This window comes from Osmerus mordax, chromosome 24 (assembly GCF_038355195.1).
Source record: "Osmerus mordax isolate fOsmMor3 chromosome 24, fOsmMor3.pri, whole genome shotgun sequence".
NCBI classification, from domain to species: Eukaryota; Metazoa; Chordata; class Actinopteri; order Osmeriformes; family Osmeridae; genus Osmerus; species Osmerus mordax.
This window is the reverse complement of record NC_090073.1, coordinates 2,378,261-2,394,367: the sequence shown is the minus strand read 5'-3', so window position 1 is coordinate 2,394,367 and position 16,107 is coordinate 2,378,261. Positions and strand designations below refer to the sequence as shown.

The 16,107-nt window shown below is 50.9% G+C and overlaps 1 protein-coding gene and 1 pseudogene across 13 annotated transcripts in view; one reads left to right on the top strand and one right to left on the bottom strand.

The window, feature by feature from the left end:
• Window positions 1–16,107, bottom strand: part of LOC136933033 (NACHT, LRR and PYD domains-containing protein 12-like) — a 561,343-nt gene that overhangs the window by 499,125 nt on the left and 46,111 nt on the right. The window lies entirely within an intron of this gene.
• On the top strand, window positions 11–11,449 carry LOC136933049 (sushi domain-containing protein 2-like; annotated as a pseudogene).

The window sequence follows — 16,107 nt, the reverse complement described above, 5'->3', positions numbered from 1 at the left end:
AGAAAAGATTATGCTCGGTAGTTTCTACCATGAGGACCACGGCGTCAACGGTGTGCATTTGTTTTGTGGGAATAGTGATATTTTGTATTTGCAATGTCATTGGTGAGTAACGTAAGCTTAATGTCGTGTACTTTTAGTGTAGTGTAAACGCAATTCACTGGCAATATTGGGAAGAGTGGCACTCCCAGAACTTGGGTGACACACAAATCAAAAGCAATAACTGAATTTCAGGAATGTTATCATGCTGTTGAAGTATTAACCTATGGCCTTGGCGGCACAACTGCGTGGGAATCGTGATATTATGGTATATCCTCAATAAAATATCCACGTGAAGATCATAGTGTTGGTTTGTTGTGATTTTAAGGTGAGGTCGTTTCCTCTCTAGGTCGTTCATGTGAGAGTCGGTGTGGTGAGTCACAGGGAGAATGCTCCTGCCACTACATGCGAGTCTCTCCAGGACTGCTGTGTGGACTACGGACAGTTCTGTCTCAAAATTGCCCCCTATTCAGCATCCATGTTGGGGGGAGCACATTCATGCTCCTCAATGTCACCTTCGATCCAGGCCAGCAACTCCACTGCAGGTGTGTGTGTGTGGTCCACTCATTTTGTACAAGCACTACAGGTGTATCTCACAAACAGTAGTAAACAGTAACCCCAAGTAATTTAAAGATTAACCTGAAGTTAAGATGCGTTGGGAATGTGTAGACCACACTACAGTTCAAGTGTCTCTGAGTGAGGTGGTGGGCTCAAGAGTGGTTCAGGGTTAGGGGGTTTAATACCTGGATCTCTGTGTGCGGTGCAGGTTCAGGGGTGAGGTTGTGACCGAGGGGTTCATTGATCCAGAGGGTAGAGGTCACTGTATCTCACCCCTGCTGTACGAGACCGGCTGGGTTCCCTTCGACGTCTCCACCAATGGAGCCCCTTTCCGTAGGTCCGGGGAGTATTGATCAGGTAAGTTAACCCTATCCACAAAACATAGAGAATGAGAATTCTAAACACCATTTATTTATTTATTTATTAAGGATCCCCATTAGTCTACACCATGGTGGAGACTTCTTCCTGGGGTCCAGGCAATAAAATGCTGTACAGCATGATCAATTATCACAAAAACACAGACTTAGAAAACAACATTTACATTAAAAGTAAAATAATACCTGAAATCCCTTAAATACCTAAAATAATAATCTAATCTACTATAATTTCCTTTCTAATTATAGCTGCCTTAAGTTTCCTTTTGAAATCACATTTATTTAGTGTTAGAGTCACATATGAGGAGAGCACATTCCAGTATGCAATGGCTCTGTACATTACTGTTTTCTTAAGTGCATTGGTTCTGGGTAGAGGAAAAGTAAAGTGACCACTTATTGCCTGTCTAGTATTATAACCATGTCTCTCATTTGCAGGTGATAGCTGTAAATACAAACTGACAGGTTTCTTTAAGGAATACACATTATTTAAAAACAGAATAAGGCTACATGCCAGTCTTTCATCCACCCTCATCCATGACAGCCTGGCATGCATAACCTCCACACTACTCCTAACAGAGCAGTGAAGTGCCAGTACCATTATAAAGCATCACTACATAGACACATTTTTATCACATGTTTATTATCCTTGTCATATGTTTATTACACATTGCACAATTGGACAACTGTTAACCTACTTTCTACATGCTTAACCAGCCTTCAACTTTATGTTACAGTCCATCCAAGTAAACTTGAACCAGCTTCCAGGCTGATCCTGGTGAATGCCACCCAGTGGCAGCATTATGGTACTGCAGGCACGGCCGGGGCCCTCAGCATGTCCTGGAACCCCCCTGTGATAGGAGCAGAGAGGGTTGATGTGGAGCTGTGGGGCTACAGAGAGGTAGGTACCAATACAGAGACGGGGGGGGAGCAGCTCAGCGTCGCTCAGGGCAGAGTGGACGTTCCTGTACTCCCTGGGGAGAGACTTCCCTAACAGTGGGAGCTTCAGTTTCGAGGCTGGGGAGTGTCCGTGTAGGAGCCAGCACACACTCAGCTGGGGCCCGGTAAGCAGGGTTTATTAAATATGTTTTTGAGGGTTTCTTAAAAAAAACATATTGGAGGAAGATTCGGTGCAGACCAAGGTTTCTTATGGGCCAGCTCTGCAATGGCATCAGAGTAGAGGAATACATTGGCATAAGCACAGAAATAGAACAGATTGAACATAAGTAAAATCACAAATTGTTTACAGTTGGTCTCAAATAAAGCCAACATGAGTGACCCCGGACCCCGTAAAGGATTGTATTCAGGTTTAAACCAGGTTCATTGTGAAGTATCTTTTATTTGGCCATGGTATGAACCATGTTGTGCTTCCATGTTGTTCAGAAACGTGCGGCCGGTGTGGAGCGGGGCCCATGCCCTGGCCTGGCACCTGGAGCCGGCCTTCAGGCAGGACTCTGCGGCCTGGGCCTGGGCCAGGTGCCTGGAGCCGGCCTTCAGGCAGGACTCTGCGGCCTGGGCCTGGGCCAGGTGCCTGGAGCCGGCCTTCAGGCAGGACTCTGCGGCCTGGGCCTGGGCCAGGTGCCTGGAGCCGGCCTTCAGGCAGGACTCTGCGGCCTGGGCCTGGGCCAGGTGCCTGGAGCCGGCCTTCAGGCAGGACTCTGCGGCCTGGGCCTGGGCCAGGTGCCTGGAGCCGGCCTTCAGGCAGGACTCTGCGCCCTGGGCCAGGTGCCTGGAGCCGGCCTTCAGGCAGGACTCTGCGCCCTGGGCCTGGGCCAGGTGCCTGGAGCCGGCCTTCAGGCAGGACTCTGCGCCCTGGGCCTGGGCCAGGTGCCTGGAGCCGGCCTTCAGGCAGGACTCTGCGCCCTGGGCCTGGGCCAGGTGCCTGGAGTGGGACGCCCAGGAGAGGAGCCTGCCTCGCTTCCTGTCGGAGGTCCTTGACTGCCCCTGCACGCTGGCCCAGGCTCGCGCAGACACCGGCAGGTTTCATGTAAGCGCCCGGCCCGTCGCCTCCTATAGCTCCAGAACCATCCCCCCCTTTATTCGTGACCATCGTCCGTTGACGCCACTACGCAACGAACCACAGTCAAGAACTCGCTTAACTATACAAAACCCGACCGTTGTGTACGGGGCTCCGATCCCTCCCCTCTTGGCTTGTTCTCATGGTGTTGCTAGTTAACCAGATGATTGACACTCTTGTTTGCCTGTTGTCTCAGACAGACTACGGCTGTGACATGGAAAAGGGGAGTGCGTGCACCTACCACCCTGGGAGTGTTCACTGTGTGAGAGCCATACAGGCCAGGTACAGACCACCTGTTTCCATAGGAACATAGTGTATAAAGGTCTCATCAGTTGGTGTTGTCCTTGATTTGAACGTTGAAATAATGAGTCTACATTTAATTCATCCTTGCATGCAATACTTTTCTCTGAAGCATTCAATGTCATCTCAAGCAAGACATATCTGTGGTGGGAATAAGCTAAACATGCACACGTACATCTGTCATGTAGTGATAGCTCTCTTCATCTCAAGTCCCAGATATGGCTCAGGACAACAGTGTTGCTATGACAGCACGGGGGCCCAGGTCCTGACAGGGGACTCGATTGGAGGTAGCACCCCAGATCGGGCTCACGACTGGGGCTCGCCTCCGTACAGAGACCCTCGCCGGGTCCCAGGGCTCTCCCACTGGCTCCACGATGTGCTCAGCTTCTACTACTGCTGTCTGTGGTCCGACCACTGCCAGGTCTACTTCATCCATCGGCCGTCCTCTGGTTGCCGTGCCTACCGGCCCCCCGGGGCTGGTGAGAGGCTGGGGTGTTCCAGCAGCTAGAATTGAAGTCTTTACAATTGAGCATATTTACAATATAGCATCTTTATGTACAGTCTTTACAAAAGTGTCCTTACATCTAGAGGCTCTACAGCCAGTGCAGGAAACATTACTGTCGCAGTTTCGACCAAACCAGTTGACGTGGACATTATGCGTCCTGAAATAAAGTCGAATTGAGCGTAAGAATTTACTGCTAGGAGGCATAAAACAAGCAGGTGGCGCTGCTTGAGTGTAGTTCTGTGTGACAGGCTCTGTCTTGGGAGGCCCCCGCCATCACCTTTGACGGTCTGGCCTACTCCTTCAACGGCAGAGGGGAGTACCAGCTGCTCCTGTCCCCTCAGGAGGGGCTGAGCGTCCAGGGCAGGACGGAGCAGGTCCGCCTCCAGAACGGTGAGGAAGCCCCCCCCCCCCCCGTTGGAGAGCCTGTCTCTCAGTCTGTGCATGTTTGTTATAACGGCAGTACTTTTATAATGTATTTGTGTAGCACAGACTTGAGACAAATGAGAGGGTTAATATCAGGACTGTTTACATGTAGTCTTTACTGCCAGTTTAGGAAATGTATTGTCTTTTTGGTTTCGGTTCTGTTTTTGATACATGCAGTATGGTGTATATACTCTGTATGTGATACGGTAAAGTGTTCTGTGTCGGTCTGTGCAGTGCTTCTCACCTTTGTCTGTAGATACTGACAATCTGACTGTTCTTAAGCGGCTATTCTCCTGAATTTGTTGTATTTGTTGTTTTTATATTTATTAAGACGGTGTCTACCTGCAGATGTCCCACTGTCATACGCGTTTGTTTTGACTTAATTCAGTCCTGTCAGGGGTACTTGTGGGAGTGAAACATCTTGGCACCGTCAAAAGACTTCTTATATCCTCCAGTTCTCACCCTGTCTCTCCTGGGAGATCTCCGCTGGCTCACGTCAAGTCCAGCTGCTGTCAGTGTCATTGGATGGGATGTCCTCCAGACCAGTACCCAGAGCTAGTGACTTGAGACGGGCCACATGTCAGCAGCCTTCAGCTCGTCCTCTCAGACGACTGCCTGCAAAAACATCTGGCTTCTTGGAGATAATGCTGCCAAGACCTTCTGGAACAATCCTTGTTGTAGATATAGGAATCGCATTTGTATCTGTGCATTTTTCTGTCTGGATCTTTATTCATCCGTTTGTGTGCGGGCGGTTGCTAGGGCGGTGTTCATATCCACTGTGTTGCCATAGCGACGGTAGTGAGGGTCCTACAAGGTTGTCCTCCGTGGCGATGAAGGAGAACACCTCTGACGTCATAGAGGTGCGCCTGGCGCTGAGGCAGGACCAGCTGCAAGTGCTGAGGAAGCGGGAGGTTCCGTCCTTCTCCGAGCAGAGCTGGATGGACCTGAGAGGTGATGGAGCAGGGTAGACCCCTTTTGAAATCGTCAAACCACTGGATTTCAGGGGGGACGCAAAGTTGCGTCAGAGCGCGACGCATTCAGGGCTGTAGGACCATTTACTATATGACTGTGTGCATGCTGTTCCCTCCTCCCCCTGTTCCCACGCACCCTCTCTTCTCCCTTTCTTCTCCTCACCTCACCCCCGCCCCCCCCCCTTCTACTCCAGGCGTGTTCCTGTTCTCTCCAACCCCCCACAACGTGACCGTGATGTTCTCCTCTGGCGTGGCCGTGGAGGTGCATGGCCGAGCGGGCGCCATGGCGATCACCGTGCTCCTCCCGCCTGGGTCCACCAACCGCACCCAGGGCCTGCTGGGCCAGATGAACTCTGACCCCGAGGATGACCTTCTCACCAGCCTGGGCGGGGTCATACACCCTACCAACAGCAGCCCCAAGGACCTCTTTGAATTCGGAGGGAGCTGTGAGTACAGGATGGTTAGGATATCGAGCCCTAACCCAAGACTGTGTTAACCAGCTGAGCTAAAGGCAGGGTTAGGAGAGTTAGCTCTGAGGGGTAGGAAGTCATTGTAAGGCTACAGGCATGGTCGCTTTTACGTGACATGCAAGATGTTGGGATGTCAGGCGGGCAACGCCACCCTGCGCTCCTACCAGGAGCACCAGGCCCTGCGCCGAGACCTGCAGCCTGGTACGCTGTCTGGGAATGCAACCCACTGTCTGGGAATGCAACCCACTGTCTGGGAATTGAACCCACTGTCTGGGAATTGAACCCACTGTCTGGGACTTGAACCCACTGTCTAGGAATTGAACCCACTGTCTAGGAATTGAACCCACTGTCTGGGACTTGAACCCACTGTCTAGGAATTGAACCCACTGTCTAGGAATTGATCCTACTGTCTGGGACTTGAACCCACTGTCTGGGAATTGAACCCACTGTCTGGGAATTGAACTGACTGTCAGGGAATCGACCTTCCACATAGGATGGTGAGAATGTATCTGCTAGACCTTCAGGGGAGGAATCCCCTGACGTGTGTGTGTGTGTGTGTGTGTGTGTGTGTGTGTGTGTGGGTGTGTGTGAATGTCTGTGTGTTTGCTGCTGTGTATGTTTTATAAGAAGACATTATATATCATGTTAGATTCTTATTCTCTTCGATTCATATTCCTCTGGGTCATGTAGTAGTGCCGTGTGGCATGCGGAATGAACGATACGCCGTATAATATCCCACGTCACGTTGTGTCCTGCAGTCGTGTCCTGCGGGACCCAGGCACGGTCGGAAGGAAGGAACACACTACCTGCAGGGGGCGACGCTGAGGTTCTCCTGCCAAGACGGTTACCCGTTCTACGGTTCCTCAGACCGCACCTGCCTGGAGGACGGCACCTGGAGCGGAGAACCGGCCTATTGCTTCTCGGGTGAGTTTCGGTGACACGTGCGGTGGTCTGTTTTGGCAGTATTTTACAGTTGCTCCGGGTCACGATGTGTCGATGTAATGGGCTGGGTCTTGTGTACTGTGGGGAACTGTGAAGTCAGAGGATCGTTTGTACGCTGATGTGAGAGTTTAATACCCAGGGGTGAGGTTTCACACAAGCGTCGTCTCGATTCCACCCGAATTCTCTTGACAGACGTTAAACGCATCGTTTCTTTTAAAGGAGCGTCTCTCCTGACCCGGCGTCTGACTAAGTTCTTACGCTCACCTCACACGGGCACTGCTATCTCCACAGCTCCCAGGAATAGAAATGACGTTTTGCAGTCCTGAAACCAAACTGGAGATCAGCTTTTAAGAGGCCAGGTTCATTGAAAGCAGATCTGTAGCTTGGCTGCCCAGCCAGGCTATTAGACGAGCGGGCCTAACTGCTCTGGCTTGGCCTGGCTCTGGGTCTCTCAATTGGAACCACCTGTGTCCTCGAGATGGCAGTCGGCTCATCCCCAGCAGATGCAGTACCCAGCCCAGGCCACCGGATGGCGACATGTCCCTGTGAGAACGTGGGTGGAGACCTGGTTACAGGACACAGGACTGTGTAGTCCATGTCTGACATGGCTACAGTCATTTTTTTCTCTCTCTTACTATCCGTTTCCTACGGGAGAGAACAGTTGGACCAGCCATCCATACAGCTATGTGCATGTGATAGCTTAGTTGTAGTTTTTTTTTTGCACTGTATCTGTATTAAGTAACTATCACATTTGTTTTTGCTCTCTATCTCCATCCTCTTTTAATTATACTGTTAGCTGGGACTTCCTCTGGATAGCTATCAGCTGGCTGGTTCTCATCTGATATCATTTCTGGAGGAGGGTCTCTGGTCAGGTCACAGCTGCAGAAACCGGACTTGACCTCACCTCCTCCTCTTCCTTCATATCTTCCTCCTCCTCCTCCCTCCTCAGGTTCCTCTCCCCCTCGTCTTCCTCCTTCTCCTCCACCTCGTTTTTTTTTCTTCTCTTTTGGCTCGTCCTCCCTCCCCTTGTCCTTATCTCTCTCCCTCCCCTCATCCTCCCCCCCTAAACCTCCTCCATAATGTGATATTTCTCCACCCAGGCCTTTTAGACGACACTTGATCTATTTAGGGTGAGTTAGCTGGACACACCCGAGAGATTATGACACAGGAACACGAAACGCGTGTGGACACACATGCACACACACACACGTACCTGTCCTGCGAGGTTGGAGACAAGCGTTGCTTCATCTCTGCCAGGGTCATGTGACTCTTTGAACCATATAAATAAGGAAGTGGAGTCCCAACAGGAAGCCCAGAGCGGGCCACTTTCTGCCTCCCTATCAACCACGAAAAAGCAGCTTGCAGATGGTAGGGCGACGTCTTGAAGAACAGAAGCCAACACACATCTCCTTTGTGGTCTTCTCTGTGCGCTTTAACAAGACCCTGGTGACAGGGTCATAGTTGTGTCTGTCTGTTGAGGCTGGTCACTGCTGGAACTAGGGTTGTGATGAATGTGTGTTCGGACCTTGATTGATTTCAATGCATGTTCTATGAGGTAAAGGTAAGTGAGTGAGTGTGTGTGTGTGTGTGTGTGTGTGTGTGGGGGGGGGGGGGGTTGGCATTAAAGAAAGTCCTTGGAATGTTTTTGATCTCAGGGCAGTAAAACGACGTGGGGAGACTTTAAACAGCGGAAGGTTCCAGAGGCATCTGGATGAGCCAAGTCACGCTCTCCTGAAAGACAATATCACTGACGGAGAGTAAAGATGAACGAAACACTTTGCGATGGTGCTCTCACTGTAATACACCTAGGACGGAGGGAGAGGGGAGAGCGAGAAAGACGGGGGGGGGGGGGGGGAGAGAGAGAGAAAAGAACAAGTGATTAAAAGACGTTTGACAGCTGCCGAGGACAATTGGAGAGACCGACAAAAAGAGAGAGAGAATTGAATGAGATGCTCCCTTACAGGCAGACAGGAATAAAAAGCTATACAGTCAAAAGTGCTGAGAGAGAGAGAGAGAGAGAGGGTTAGGGTTAGAGAGAGAGAGAGAGAGAGTTAGAGAGAGAGTTAGAGAGAGAGAGAGATATCCTTGGTGACTTATTTGAATACATCTTCCATTTTCTATGGCCAGCATTTTGCTTTTTTCTGGAACCAGAGCAGGGAGAATGGGGACTGTGCCTAACCGCAGACATGGCAAGAGAGAGATTGGTGAAGTCTTGTCTCGCGCTTCATTGCATAGACCCACACAAACCATGCCCCCAGAGATCCAGATTAAGGGCAAGGTTAGCTAGTGAGGCTGAGTCTAACAGCTGTGGACAGCAGTGTCTGGGAGGCAGAGTAGTGTGTAGGTGTTGGTGCTCTGGATGGCCTCACATAGACAGGCAGGGAAGCAGATTGATAGACAGATAAGCAGACAGACAGGCAGGCAGGCAGACAGGTAAGCGGATTGACAACCAGACAGGTAAGCAGACTCTAATGAAGTATACTAAGAATCTCACCCCTGTCTATCCTCTGGTGACCCCTCCTCAGAGAACTGGGACCAGCAGTGAGATGCCCCAGGGCTGATACAGCCTGGACCCGGACATGTTAGCCCCGACTGACCCCCACAGACACCTGGCTCACAGCCCCACAGGCAGGCTGCGTATCTGGGTGACCTGTCGCACCAGAGCCCCAGGCTTCAGCCAGGCCGAGCAGCAGATGGCCTCAGCTCCAGTCAGTTACCAAAGAAGGACTCATCTCCAGTGTGTGTTTGTGTTTCTTCCAGACAATCTCCTAGGAGTTGTACTGGGAACAGCAGGCTGCCTCACTGCACTCATAACCATGGGAGTGATGATCAAACGACACACCAGCAAACGGCTACGGTATGGCCACTCTCCCTGTTTCTGTTTCTCTGCTCTCTCTCTCTGTCTCTCTGTCTCTCTCTGTTTTTATTCATCCTGTATCTTTTTCATTAGTTAATTTTCCCAGTCTCTATTTCAGTCACCAGTCAGCATGTTGAGACAATGACCTGGAGGTAAATGCACAGGTGTCCCCTCCCTCCCTCCCCCACCTCCTCCAGCGTTCTCTTATCCTACTGTGCTCAGTACACCCTCATCCAGATCCACTGTCAGATCCTCATCCCCAGCTGCCTAGTCGTTAACAGCCAACGTGTCCCAGCCCCTCAAAACCCTCTGATCTGATCAAACAATAACACCCCCCCCCTACACACACACACACACACACACACACACAACCCCTCTCCACACTCTGACAGGGGAATAAACGCTACACGCCCCGTGGATAAACTCCTCTCTGTTCAGGAGAAGGGAAGGCTTGCTCCAGCTAACTCTGGGGCTCATGCCCCAAATGAAAGGCCTGTTTTATGGGCTTCTACATTTCAGTTTGGGGGGGTGGGGAGGGGGTTCCCCCTCCATCGCTCCACTGGGGAGAGAGGGAGGCCCCGCCCTCTGCTCCCAGCAGCACCTGGGGCTGTACCGCTGTGCACTTTCAAAACGTGAGAGAGCAGGCCATGCACACCTGTGCGGTACTTCATAGGATTGTCACATACTTGCTGGCAGGTGGAAGAGAGGAGATGTGTCCAAGGTCTCTACCTGGGGGTGGGGGGGGGGATTCAGGTTTTAGCCTCATCTCCCCAGCCTCAGAGCCGCCAGCACACGTGTGGTGAGCATGCCTTTGCCCCTCTACTTTTCAAAGTGGTAGGGCCCCGCCCCACCACTTTCACCTCAGCGGAGTATTGAGCGCATTTGAATGCTATCTACGATTAAAAACGAAAACAAACTTTTGCAACGGAAAGGAAACGTTATCTCTTCTTGCAATTGAACAAGTTGTTAAAATACTTCTCCACATTTCAGCCCGTTTACTCTGTTGGCTATAGCGCACTACTTCAAACGCTGACTGCAACAAGTACCTGTGACTGCACCTATCAGTCACAGTGATCTCCTAGCTACAGCCAACCCGGTCCCAGGGCAGAGCATCGACCCCCCCCCCCCTCTCAACAACTCATTGCTGCTAACGCTATCGAGCATAGACTGTATTAAAAAACGAGTCAGTGCAGATGGTTCCCAAATTTTGCCCCACCACTTTTGGACCTGTGGTGCCACCTCTGCCCAGCCTCATCTCCCCATCTTCCTATCCCCAGCCCCAGCCTCATCTCCCCAGCCCCAGCCTCATCTCCCCAGCCCCAGCCTCATCTCCCCAGCCCCAGCCTCATCTCCCTAGCCCCAGCCTCATCTCCCCAGCCCCAGCCTAATCTCCCCAGCCCCAGCCTCATCTCCCCAGCCCCAGCCTCATCTCCCCAGCCCCAGCCTCATCTCCCCAGTCCCAGCCTCATCTCCCCAGCCCCAGCCTCATCTCCCCAGCCTCCTATCCTCAGCCCCATTCTCATCGCCCCAGCCCAATATTTGTGTGCCTGTACTTCCATGAAACAGGTGAGGCAGGGTAGAGGTGAGGTGCTGTATTTGGTGTGGAGCTGGACCTGTGCTGTACTGTGTTTTGCCCTTCTATCTTTTCTAAGGAAAACTGGACCAACAGGAAGGAGTGGTCGAATTGGAACAGACCTGATTACCGTAGCAACACCAAACCCTGACCATCCTCGGTCATCATTAGTCCAGCCTGTCTCCAGACAGACTCTCCCGTAAACAAACCTGATTCTACCACTCGGTTTATCCTGGGTGTGTATCCTGGGTTTACATCGTAAACAAACACGCATGTGATAGTACTAACTAATAACATGTCAGTTATTAGTTTTTAGTTGTAGTTGAGCCTTTACATACAGAATCGTTTTTTGTTGTTGTTTTTCTGCTCTCAAAATACAAATGTATCGGGGCTGTGGGTGATATCTGCCCCATGTCTGTATTGAGTTACCGGTTGTACTTCTTTATCTGAAGAGTGTTTTGTTGCAAATAACATTGAGATATCATCTAGACAACCTTCTCCAATTCTCTCTTCATTGGCTCCAGGTGTGTGGAAGTCATGTACTGTGTGTTTGTGTGTGTGTGTGTGTGTGTTGAACTTGATCATGTTCACTTTAAAAGACGGACTTGTTAGGTAACATAGAATAAGAATAATATCTGACACAGATCTCAGGCGTAGACCAGTGAGGGTTTGGTAAATCTTGTAATAATACAGCTCAAGCGAGTGCTGTTTGCACAATTAAATAAATGGAATTGCATTGTTGCTTATTGCGGTAGAGCAGAATGCTGTCTCAGCATTTTTTTCAAATGAGGTACCTGCGAGGTACCTGCATGAAACAAAACGAGGGGAAATAAAAACCAAACATCCCAAATCTGTTCTTTACTTTAGTGCTTGGCTGAGGGGATATCTGTGTTTAAGTGTGTATGCACAACTGGGAAGACCACAGGAGGATATGATGGGACTGGGCCCTTACGCCTCCCCCTGGGACAACATCCCATCTCAGATTCCGTCTAGGGGTTGGGGGTAGAGCTTGATCTGAGTGACGGGCGCAGGAAGGGACGAGGTGGAGGTTGAAGAGGAGGAAGGAGGTTGAAGGGGGGGGGGGGGGGCTAATGAAAGTAACCTGGTGGACGATGGGGGACTTTGAAGTTCAGAGCAGGTCAGAGGCCAGCTGAATCTATTAGCAGGGACAGGAAAACATGGTAGAGGGCTAGGGGAGAGGGAAGGGGTGGAGAGAGGCCAGAGAGGAAGGCAGGGGAGGGAGGCAGGGTAGAGAGGAACAGTAGCATAGAGGCAGGGGAGAGAACAGTTGAGTCAGACAGATTAACTGCAGAGGTTTCATCTCAGAGGGGGCCTGCTCTGGGTGTTTAGGTATCTACTCCCTCCCTCCCCCCCCCCCTCCCTCCCCCCACGCTTATCTAGCTCTGCCTCCCCCCCCCCCACCTCCCCATCACCACCTCGTAATTAGCCTGGTCAAAATCAAACGCGAATAAATGCTCTGTTGAAGTCTGCTTCTCTCCCAGGGGACACCCCCCCCCCCTTCCCTACTCACACACACGCATCTCTCACACGCACACAGAACTCACACACAAAACACTGACTTCTCTCAAATCCTTAGTTTTATCCCTTTAGTCACATGATTAGGGGGAGAATTCTGTAGTGGCTTTTAGGTCAAAGCCTTTTGTTTTTAGTGCTTCTGTTTCAAGTCTGGCACAGCTTTGCAGGTGCATAGTGTTTCAGTTCTCTTTAAAGTCGCTCAAATCAATCTAAAGAGTCGCCTCGGGGGGGGGGGGGGGGGGGGGGGGGTAAACCCAGACAGACAAGTCTGAAATAGTGGTGTACTTGATTTACGATGCAAGCTGAAGCCCACTAGAAACTTGATTCCGCTCACTGAAACTTGATCCCTCTCGCAAAAGGAACAAATCAAACAGTCTCCAACCTGGCCGACGGGCATGCCCTGCAAGCAAAATCAAACGTATCCAGCCCATTGTAACTCCCTCGGCTCTGAACACGAGCCGTCTTGAAGTAGGAGCTCCACCCCGAAGTAACCTCTCCGTAGGACAGGATCACCAGGGGCCCTGCTGCTAGGCCTCTGCCCTCCAGCGTGGAGCAGAAGCCTCCACACCCCAGCGCTCCCTGACGTCTCTCTCTCTCCAGTGTGCCAGTCCCTGCCCCCCCCCCCCACCCACCCTCCATACTTCCACCCCTAACTCCACATAGCCCCCCCCGCCCCCCGCCCCCCCCCTCCCCACACAGAAGTTGGTACACCCCACCACCACCGCCACCCTGGCTCTCCCCCAGCCAGCACCACATCTCTCAGTCCTCGTCAGATCCCCGATCTTTTAATGCAGGGTCACGTCATCCTCCCAGGCCACAGGAAAGGGCTCCGCGACTCGTTTTACGGCACCACAGATGTGTGGCAGCAGAGGAGCGCGGAGCCCGGCCCGGGCCTACAGATCCCCCCCCCCCTGCCACGCCCAACACAGGAAGCCATTAAAGAGCAAATCAATCAGCCGGCGCTATGGTAACCGGTGGGGGTGGGGGGGGGGGAGACTAACCTCTGTGGAGCCGTGTGTGGAGGGGCACGGAGCCAGGGGAGGGAGATATACAGGCGTAGCGCACCAAATATAAACTCCTTACAGGCGCTTGGAAACTTGTGTTTTCATAAACACACTGAGCCGGGTGGAAGTGGGATCCCGGGTTGGAGACATTGAAATGCAGAACGGGTTACTCTGGCCAAAGATGAGGCGAAGGAGAAAAATACAAATGGAAGAATGAGAGAGTTCCTTTTTATTCCTCTCGGGAGGGGCGACTCTTTTCGAATGTCTCATCGGAGAAAATGTTTTTCAAAGGAATACAGTAACCTTCGAATAACAATTTATCCCTGATTCCCTGTCGATTTCTCTCACCGTTTCAGTGAAATGGCGACCGCCACATCTCTCCCTCACACAAAGCTCGTCTAGAAGACAGATGACATGAATAAACATGACCGACATACACATCCTCGCGGTCCACAAAGAAGTAATCAGCCCTCGTTTGCTTTTTTTTTTTTTTCTCTTCTGGTTCCCTTTGAAGAATTTCATGGCTTCAGGACACAGTCTGATCTGCTCAGTGGCCTGTAGAACCGCCATCCACTTCACATAGCTCTCTGCTAACCGGGCTTGAAGTCGACATGCAACCGTGGCAACTTAATTCAATGAAACCCTATCAGATTCCAGATATGCCCGCCATCTGGAGTGGTAGCCTTGTGTGGCCCCTGCCTGTGCCACCATGCCAAGGAAAACACAGGTCTTAATTTGTTGCTTTGCCCTCAGCTCAAGCTTCGCAGCGAAGCTGAACAGGTTGCACTCTTGAACGTTGCTGAGGTTATCAGTTCAGCCCTAACCTCTTTTTTTTTCCAGGTCGTCCTTAGATTCACCGCAAAACGTTGTGTTGATAAACTGCTTTTACACCCGCTATCTTTTCCACGCTGTCTCTGAACATTTCTTTCATGTTTTCCTCGGTGATGTGTGTACCTGTGGGGCCGGAAAGTTCTGTATAAGCCTAATGTTAATTTATCCTTTTTTTTTTATATATTTAACAGATGGGACAGAGACCTATCGCAACTACAGCATCCAGATGGGAGAAACCCAGACATCGTCTAGTCTGTCCGTAAGGTTCCAGATATACAGTGTCTCCGAGTGCTGCAATATGAGAGCATTTGCTTCAGTTGCCTCTAGTTCATGACAGCACCTGCCTAGTTCCACAGAAGAAAGACTACTTCAGACACCCAGGGAAGTCCCCGTAAAATCCTAACCCCTCCTTCCCCCAACCCAATCCCAGGATTGAACTTTGTTAGCCCTGGAATCCTCCCCAATTGTGGTGCTTTACAGACAGGCTCACCTACTGGAACCACACAGCGACCCAGAATCCAAGAAGAAGAGAACTTCAAAGGTTCAGCCGTTCTCACAGTTAGGGTTTCCCCCTCTCTGTATCACGCCCAAGAAGAACTTACGACACACGCACCTACATCTATACACACACGCGCACACACACACACACATATATATATACCTACACATACCTACACACACACATATATATATTCCTACACACACCTACACGCACACATATTATACCTACACACACACACAATCCTAGGCACACACACAGCTTAGGTGAGCTCTGGTTATCAGACAGTATGTGTAACCAGTCCAGACAGGAGAATCTGTCTTATTTGCAGTCGTCCAGCAGATGTTCAGTCCTCGTGGTTCACTGTGCTGCTACACACAGACGCCCCGCTGAGTGACTGCTGTTAACGATAGAATTTTGCAAATCATGTGAAATACGTGGGTGCGCTTGATTTGTGTGTGTGTGTGTCTATGTGTTCACAGGTGTGTGTGTGTGTTGGTGAATGCACATGCATGTGAACGTTCCTCCCTCTCCCCCCTCTCCCTCTCGAACCCCCTCGCCCACTCCCGTCTCTCTGTCATTATCCATTCTGACCGCTATGACTCACAGTTTGTTCGTTCTGGGTCACTGTGCGTCAGGTCCTATGGGATCATAAATATTCATGCCCTCGTCCCTGCTCTGCACAGACACACGGAGACAGACCCAATCACACACCCAGTCACAAGAAGTTCCGTGGTAAGGTAGTAGACGTTGCTAGATCTAGAAGGTTCCGCAGAGTCGAGCCGAATCCAGCACACTTTCACTCAAGAACTCTTCCTCCGAGGAGAATTGTTTTCAGTCCATCTGACCGTTCTGTCACATTGCGTGTCTCTGTTTTACAGAGTATGTTACATACTGCAGCTACAGCGTGGCGTTGCTTGTGAAGTTTTCGCCGGGACATTTGAGAGCGTGGCGTCGCGTGTGGGAGGCCTGTCGGAAGGAGGATTGCTGAGGTAGCTGCACAGAGGGAGTTGTGTGCTACCATAGTTCACTAACTAGTACCATGACTCACTAAAAGGTACCATAGTTCACTAACTAGTACCATGACTCACTAAAAAGTACCATAGTTCACTAACTAGTACCATGCAGAGGCTACCCTTGCGTCTGTGTAAAACTGAGGCCTGGCAAATTTACAAACTTTGATGCAAAACCACAAAGTCCATCTGTCTGCCAGG